This window comes from Pinus tabuliformis, chromosome 9 (assembly GCF_031772625.1).
Source record: "Pinus tabuliformis cultivar Carrire ecotype Pingquan chromosome 9, CPIR1, whole genome shotgun sequence".
In the NCBI taxonomy this organism is placed as follows: domain Eukaryota; kingdom Viridiplantae; phylum Streptophyta; class Pinopsida; order Pinales; family Pinaceae; genus Pinus; species Pinus tabuliformis.
Window position 1 is genome coordinate 511,956,298 of NC_142307.1, and position 7,834 is coordinate 511,964,131.

Below are 7,834 nucleotides of genomic sequence, written 5' to 3' on the forward strand. Positions count from 1 at the left end.
TCCACAAACGCTCTGCAATTTGAAAGAAAAATAATGTGATTCAGTTGTGCATTTTATTGCACGCTAAGTTTGGTTGCAATAGAACAGCAAGGATCGGATGATGAGAGTAAATCTCAGCCACGATCTGCTGAGCTATTCATTTCGTATTTCAGTTGACTTCCACCAAAGATACGAGGAGAAGAATATTTCTATAAATCATTCAACTTTTTAACTTTTAACTTTTAAAAACACATCATTCTATGCCCATACATTCTCAGCAGAGTCATCTCTTCACAAAGCCAAGAGACATCTCTTCACAAAGCCAAAGCCAAGAGTCATCTCTTCACAAAATCCAGCACATCGTTTCATGTCCTCCAGAAAGTCTAGCACTCAACTCTTTATAAAACAACACCGTGCACGTCCTCAAATAACCAACAACGTGGACGAATCAAATTTCGTCGAAGAATACCCCATTCGAAACGTATTGTCGAATTCCCGATTTTTTTGCATGATTCCGGCGAATTTTGTAGCTATGCTATAAATATGAGCACCTGTGTACTACAGTTTTTGAATAATCCTTCTGTTATTTGTGTCGTGAGCAATATCAGTGATGAAGATGAGGTGGCTGGTCCCTTTTTTGTTGATTTCGTTAGTGAAGAGATTAAGAGGGGATGACATATATGCAGATTGTGTGATCTCTGGCCACCTCGATAAGCAATTATGCCAACGGCTTGAAGCAGCAGAATTCGAGGGTCCTATAATATTCAAGGGACCTTCGATACAAGAGGCATCTAAGGATTTTGGAGGCATATATCACAACAAGCCCGCTGCTGTTCTCTCTCCAGCATCAGCGAATGATATCAGTAAGCTGATAAGGATAGCAGCTACGTCTCCCAATTTAACGGTGGCTGCGAGAGGGAATGGCCACTCCATCGGTGGGCAGGCTATGGCATTGAATGGCATTGTGGTGAACATGACTTCACTCACAGGAATCGTTACTATTTACGAAAGCGGCGCAGATATTCCCTATGTAGAGGCAATGGCGGGTGATTTTTGGGTTGATGTGCTGAGGGGTGCGTCAGAGGCTGTAGGACTTGCTCCTCGGTCATGGACTGATTATATTGATCTTTCCATTGGGGGGACTCTGTCTAATGCTGGAGTAAGTGGGCAGACGTTTCGTTTCGGCCCGCAAATTAGCAATGTCCTGCAGCTAGAAATTGTTACAGGTTATTACGAAGTCAACATCAAAGCTTTGTTTGCAATATTCACTCACCCATCTTATTCACATAGTGATTCTCAAAATCGCCGGGTGGCTGGTCGATTCTGAGAATCGACCAGCCACCCGGCGATTCTGAGAATCAATTCTAGTCGTCGTAATATCTACATCGAACAATGGCACATCCTGATGCACACAAACATAGATTCAAATTGAGCTGTAAATTGTAAAGTTTGAAACAAATTGAGCTGTAAATTGGGCAGACGTTTCGTTTCGGCCCGCAAATTAGCAATGTCCTGCAGCTAGAAATTGTTACAGGTTATTACGAAGTCAACATCAAAGCTTTGTTTGCAATATTCACTCACCCATCTTATTCACATAGTGATTCTCAAAATCGTCGGGTGGTTGGTCGATTCTGACCAGCCACCGCCCTGCCACCACCGGGGTGGTGGCAGGGCGGTGGCTGGTCGATTCTGAGAATCGACCAGCCACCCGGCGATTCTGAGAATCAATTCTAGTCGTCGTAATATCTACATCGAACAATGGCACATCCTGATGCACACAAACATAGATTCAAATTGAGCTGTAAATTGTAAAGTTTGAAACAAATTGAGCTGTAAATTGTAAAGTGATGCCGATGCCTGCATGTATTGGCGCTATTTGCCCTGGTTCAGGTTTCGGATATGTCAAAGAGTCAGAGTTGTGGACGCACTCCAAATGAGGAGAGTTGTCAAGTTTCCAAAATATTGAAAGTATTAATGGAACCAACAACGGAGACAGATGGCCCCCATTGGCCACGTCAACCAGCTTGAGCAACATACCCCGTTCCTCTATGTCCGCGCCATTGAATGTCATCAGTGGTGAAGTTTTTCTCAGAACTAGGTTTTGGTAAGTAGTAATATGCAACTATGGAACTCGACGTTTATATCGTGCATGATTTCTTGACACTAGCCCACTCCATGAAGAAAGAATGTTTTTGTAGCATGTATCATATAGATTTCTGTTTGAATATCATTTAGATTTTCATAAGGAGTTAAGTCTTCCCTCTCGGCAGAAGCTTCACTAAAATGATGGTGTTTAAACAAAATACTATATCTCCAAGAAAATTACATTCTCCAAAACTCTTGTTTTGCCATCATATAACATTTTACATGCATAAATCTAAGGGTTATACCTTGTTTAACCACTATATTGTATTTTATAAAACATATTCACACTGTATTTTATTAGATGTACCTTATTTTCTTCCCAGTGGTTATACCTTGTTTCTTTCAATAGCCCTTGCAATTATTTCATAAAAAGTAGTTGTAGTAAATTTACATAGCAACATTGTAGCCCTAGTAATAGATTTATTTTCTACAAATAGTATATTTGTTGAATTGAATTTTTGCAGACATAAAAAAATAGTTTTATCATTGCAAGGATTTTTAATTGTTAAATTGATTTTAAACTATTGTACATATTAGTATTAACTGTTGACTAGTTTAATTGAGCCAATTATAGTATGTAATTACCTCTATATCACTTGTTAATAATTGGTAATTGTTAATAATTGGTAAATTCACTTAGAGACCAGTAAACGTGAAATGAATAGCCAAATTGAAAGCTCATGACATAACATTGATATATAAAGTAGATTCTATATAAGAGATTGTAGGAGCTTGTCACGTGCAATAGATTTGGATTATTGATCCGACCATTAATTCAATGGATGGTGTTTAACATGAAGAGATTGAAATATGTTACTCATGAAGTAGATGGTGGGATTGAAACAAAAAAAAGACATAAGAGCAATAGCAAGTTTTATTTTCCTCTTTATTCATGGTTCCATAAGGGTTTGACCATGGTGAAAAGTTTTATCATTACCCTTTCCATATGGTTCCATTTAAGGCTTTAAATTAGATTGTGGTTACACATGGAGATGCCAGTTTTATTTATACCCTCTCTTTATGTTTCAATATAAGGCCTGATCCATTTTAAATAAGAATTGAGTTTTTATTTATACCATATTTTATGGATATATCAAAGGTTTTTTCATTTTAAAGAAAAGTGAAGTCCTATGGATATGGTAGATTTTGTTAATACCTTTTTTTTCCATGTTCATTTTTTTTTCATGTTTTTTTAGATTGAATTCTAATTATATTTTAAAAAATAGTATAATTTAGTAAACATGAAGAGGAGTATTAGTTTTATAAGGCTCATAATTGTTATGGTGATTATATGAATAATTATTATATCTAATAGTTGGATTTGGTTTACGGAATTAGGAAAAATGTTGTTATACTCCTAGAGGTCAAAGGCCCCGAGGAATTCGGCAAAATGTTGTACATCTCTAAATTATGTTGTAAAATGTTGTTATGTCCCTAAAGTATGAGCCTCTCTACAATTTAGTTTGAGAACTTAGTATGGGGTCAATGTATAAGTGTTAGATGGTTAAATGTTAGATATGTAAGAGATGTGAATATCTTTTAAAAGTTAGGCTCATAAGTATACCTTATTTTCTTCCCTGTGGTTATACCTTGTTTCTTTCAATAGCCCTTGCAATTATTTCATAAAAAGTAGTTGTAGTAAATTTATATAGCAACATTGTAGCCCTAGTAATAGATTTATTTTCTACAAATAGTATATTTGTTGAATTGAATTTTTGCAGACATAAAAAACTAGTTTTATCATTGTAAGAATTTTTAATTGTTAAATTGATTTTACTGTTGACTAGTTTAATTGAGCCAATTATAGTATGTAATTACCTCTATATCACTTGTTAATAATTGGTAATTGTTAATAATTGGTAAATTCACTTAGAGACCAGTAAACGTGAAATGAATAGCCAAATTGAAAGCTCATGACACAACATTGATATATACAGTAGATTCTATATAAGAGATTGTAGGAGCTTGTCACGTGCAATAGATTTGGATTATTGATCCGACCATTAATTCAATGGATGGTGTTTGACATGAAGAGATTGAAATATGTTACTCATGAAGTAGATGGTGGGATTGAAACAAAAAAAAACATAGCACTGTTGATGTTGATGTTATGGTTGAGAACATGTTGAATTTATACTTAGAAAAGAAAAATGATATTCTACCAAAAACATTAATGTGTTTTTTTCCTCATAAACAACTTTGTTTGGCACATAAAAATTTGGTTTTACTAGCATTTTTTTTAAAGTTTGAAAATTGACCCTAAAAAAAAAAATCATCGTTCCAGTATCATCACTTTTTCGTTTGAAGCTATATTTTGCACAAAAATTTCGTAGTAAATTTCGTAGTCACTGCCATTTTTAAAACATGTTCAAAATTGACCCCTAAAAAATAAAATCATCGTTCCAGTATACACACTTTTCATTTTTAGCACTGTTTTTGATGTTTTTTTGGGGTTTTTTGGCCAGAGTTCCCGTTTTGAGTTTATAGTTCCCGTTTCAAAGTTTACATTGTTTACTAATTCAAATCAAATACAAGAGTAACTATATAATCAACCATCAAGAACAATAGAATTATTTTCTTTGACTGAAAATGACACTTGCAACACTTTCAAATCAAAAGACGACAATTGATTATGCTACTTATTTGTAAAAGAGAACTGAAAATGGCGCACAATACATAAAAACCTTCACATTTCTTTGCATAATGGAGGCAGAATGATGGAAAGGAAGTAGGTTTCCACAGTGGTATACTGATCACAGACAGAAAAACTCCTGAATAGAGCTGAAGAGAGTGAAGAAAAACCAAATTCTGAAGGAAAAATTAGCCTTTTCTGACCATCGCACCTGTTACACAGGGAAACCAGTATGCATCCCACCTACTGCACATGGGAGGTGCGATGCATACAGACTTCCTTGAAGAGAGGGTGCGATGGTACCAGGACGAGACTTCTACTTGGTCTTTGGTCACAGTTTGCAGCTCAGTTCAGGGATTTAGGCCGAGCAAGTGATGTTCAATAAATATAAATCACAGGGGTTGATCTAATGAGGTTACTAGAGCCACCACTAGGGCAATTAGAAGGTTTGCAAATCGATTATTCAGTTTATAAACAAAACCTGGAGATAGACTGAAGCAGCATTGATCTACTTTGCACTTGCATAGCAAATGCAGTTCGAAGGCTAGCTGGCTTAACTTCAGGCTCCGTCTGTAAGTTTATAAAGCAAACAACCTATTCGCTCCCCAGCGGAGTTGCCATTTTTTTATCAGGAAATCGAGTGTCCACTCGGAGCTGCTAGTCCCACTAAGACTGGTAGCTATCTTAGAAACAAACAAACTAAAACTACTTTCGCTTTCCTTTATGAGAACTAAATAAGAGGGGAACAAAGGACACCAACCTCAGTCTTGCGCTTGGTTCATTGCTTGGTTCCTCTCCCTTCTGACAGATCTTTGCCGCTTTTCCTTCGTCTACCCAGCTTCAAAGAGCACCTGTGGAATCAAAGCAGCATAATACTATCGAAGAACAGAGATCTACAATCATAAAAAATATAGGACCAGATATATATTGACCACACAGATGCATATATCATCAAACATACAAGAATGTGGAGGAAAACTTGAATAGCTTTATTAATATCAAGAATAGCAAAGAGAATTACAACCAATTGTTCTGACCTAGCATCATCCTCCCAGCATGAAATCCCTTCTTCACCTCATGAAAAGCTTAGATCACCCAACACTATGATATTCCACCAAGAAACCAACAACACTTCCTTACAAGATACAAAATTCCAGCCTCTGGATCTCTGGGATGAGGGATCCATATATAGATGATTGCAGGGGGGTGATTCAACTTCTGGGATTTTGATTATTGTCCTCTCTCTGATAATTCTTGATTCCACTTGGATATTGATGATCTCTTACTCATCCTTGGGTGAATTCAGAGAGGCAAGTGTCATAGGAGAAGTTTCTGGAATATTCCATGACGATCCACCTTGCAAACTGTCTTTTCCATTTGTCTACTCTCACCCATCGCACCCTACAGAAGGGCTTTCTAGTATGCATCGCACCTTTTACACTGAGCAGGTGAAATTCGTCGCACCCTTTGCACTGGGCAGTCTATATGGTCCATCTTTGACCAGTTCTGAGCAGTTTTCTGTGGAGAACTTCTGCGAGATGATGTAATCAGCTAACCTTGTTCCTTTAGGGTGTGAAGAAACACTTTTAGGGACTTAGAAGCCCTCGGTTTATGGACATGTATGATTGGGGTGGCAGTGCCCAAAAATGTCTATAACAGCACTGTTCGACCAATGCTACCATAGGCGCTAGTACCTCATCGCCGTGGCATTTTCTCATCACCTTTTTGGCCAGCAATTGGGTGGCTACGCACACCCCTTTGTCTTTAATGCTACTGATGACATAACCTCACTTCTTCTTTTCCAATTTATACTTTTTTTCATGGCCTCTGCGAGCGCCAAATCTCCGCTTTTTCCAGCTATCTCTGCCGGGTCCTTTCCCTTACAGGGAAGCCGAGAAATCCTATGGATAAGCTCCATCGTCATGGGAATGGTCTCCTCCAGCCACAAGTACCCATTGTGTACTAGGAAAAGCAGTTGCCTGATGACAAAGATTGTAATCGGTGCGCGGTCAAAATGAAGAATCCATAGGAGGTGGAGTAGCGCGACCTTCTCCACACCATGTAGCCATTTCTGCGGTTCTAGCGTTGTAACGGACCCCTCCTTGTTTTGTTTCATGAGGTTCTCAGTTTGTAAATGTGGGAAATTTTTGCCATCCGCAAGGTCCCATTCTTCACATTTCATTGTGGGCACTCGGCCGAGGGCCGAGCCTTCGAGAAAAACTCCATCTGGGAGGAGCAGGGTTTGGAGTGCACTCTTAGTGGCATCCAGATCCTTAGGTACCTTAACTTTCCCTTTCCACAGGGGAATGTATTCAGGCAGTTAAGCTGCAGCGCGCACTGGCTATATGTCTTCTGTCATCTCTTCATCTGCCTATATCTCATCTATGACAGCTTGTAAGTCCTCCTCCTCATCGTTTGTCTCAAGGTTTATAGCCTTGCCCTTTTCCTCCATGGAAAGTTTACCAAACCGCGGATTTTGTGGGGACATGTAGACTGGTGCTGCTATCTGCTTGTCCTTCTTGGGCCTCAGTGTCCGAGGTGATTTCGAGATTTTTGGCGCATCCCCCACCAGCACCATAGGGCTCTGCGCGGCTTCCTTGGTGGTACTTTCAATAAAACCCACACCTCTCTTGGTAGTTGTCATCTTGTTCGAACTGTCTATAGTTGTACACGACTTTGGGGGCTCAAACACTACTTAGCGCTCAACACTTTGTGCTCTTTGTAATAGCTCAAATCTCAAACAAACAAGTGTTGTCTCGTGGCCAGCCTTGGTAGCTTCATAGTGTCTTGTGAATTTGAATTTGACCGTTCCCCCCATTTCTAAGTCATTAATGCATTCTTGGCAGTAGATCGTCCCAAATCTAGTTCTTACTTCGTGTCTTAATTTCCCGCCGCACGCTCCTCCTTGTCTTAAATTGGACATCTTGTCATGAGAAGTGATACCTGTTATCACAAAATCAAGCACTGAAAGGCTGCTGATCAGTTAGACTCTGTGTAACTATTTCAAACCAGACTTTTGACTAAGGCTTAGCCTCCTTAGCCTGAGAGGGCTCTCTCAAAGGGTTATTGATTTTAAAT

The 7,834-nt window shown here is 38.6% G+C and overlaps 1 pseudogene; it reads left to right on the forward strand.

Moving 5' to 3' along the window:
* Positions 1–595: 595 nt before the first annotated feature.
* On the forward strand, positions 596–1,306 carry LOC149149453 (cytokinin dehydrogenase 3 pseudogene; annotated as a pseudogene).
* Positions 1,307–7,834: the final 6,528 nt, after the last annotated feature.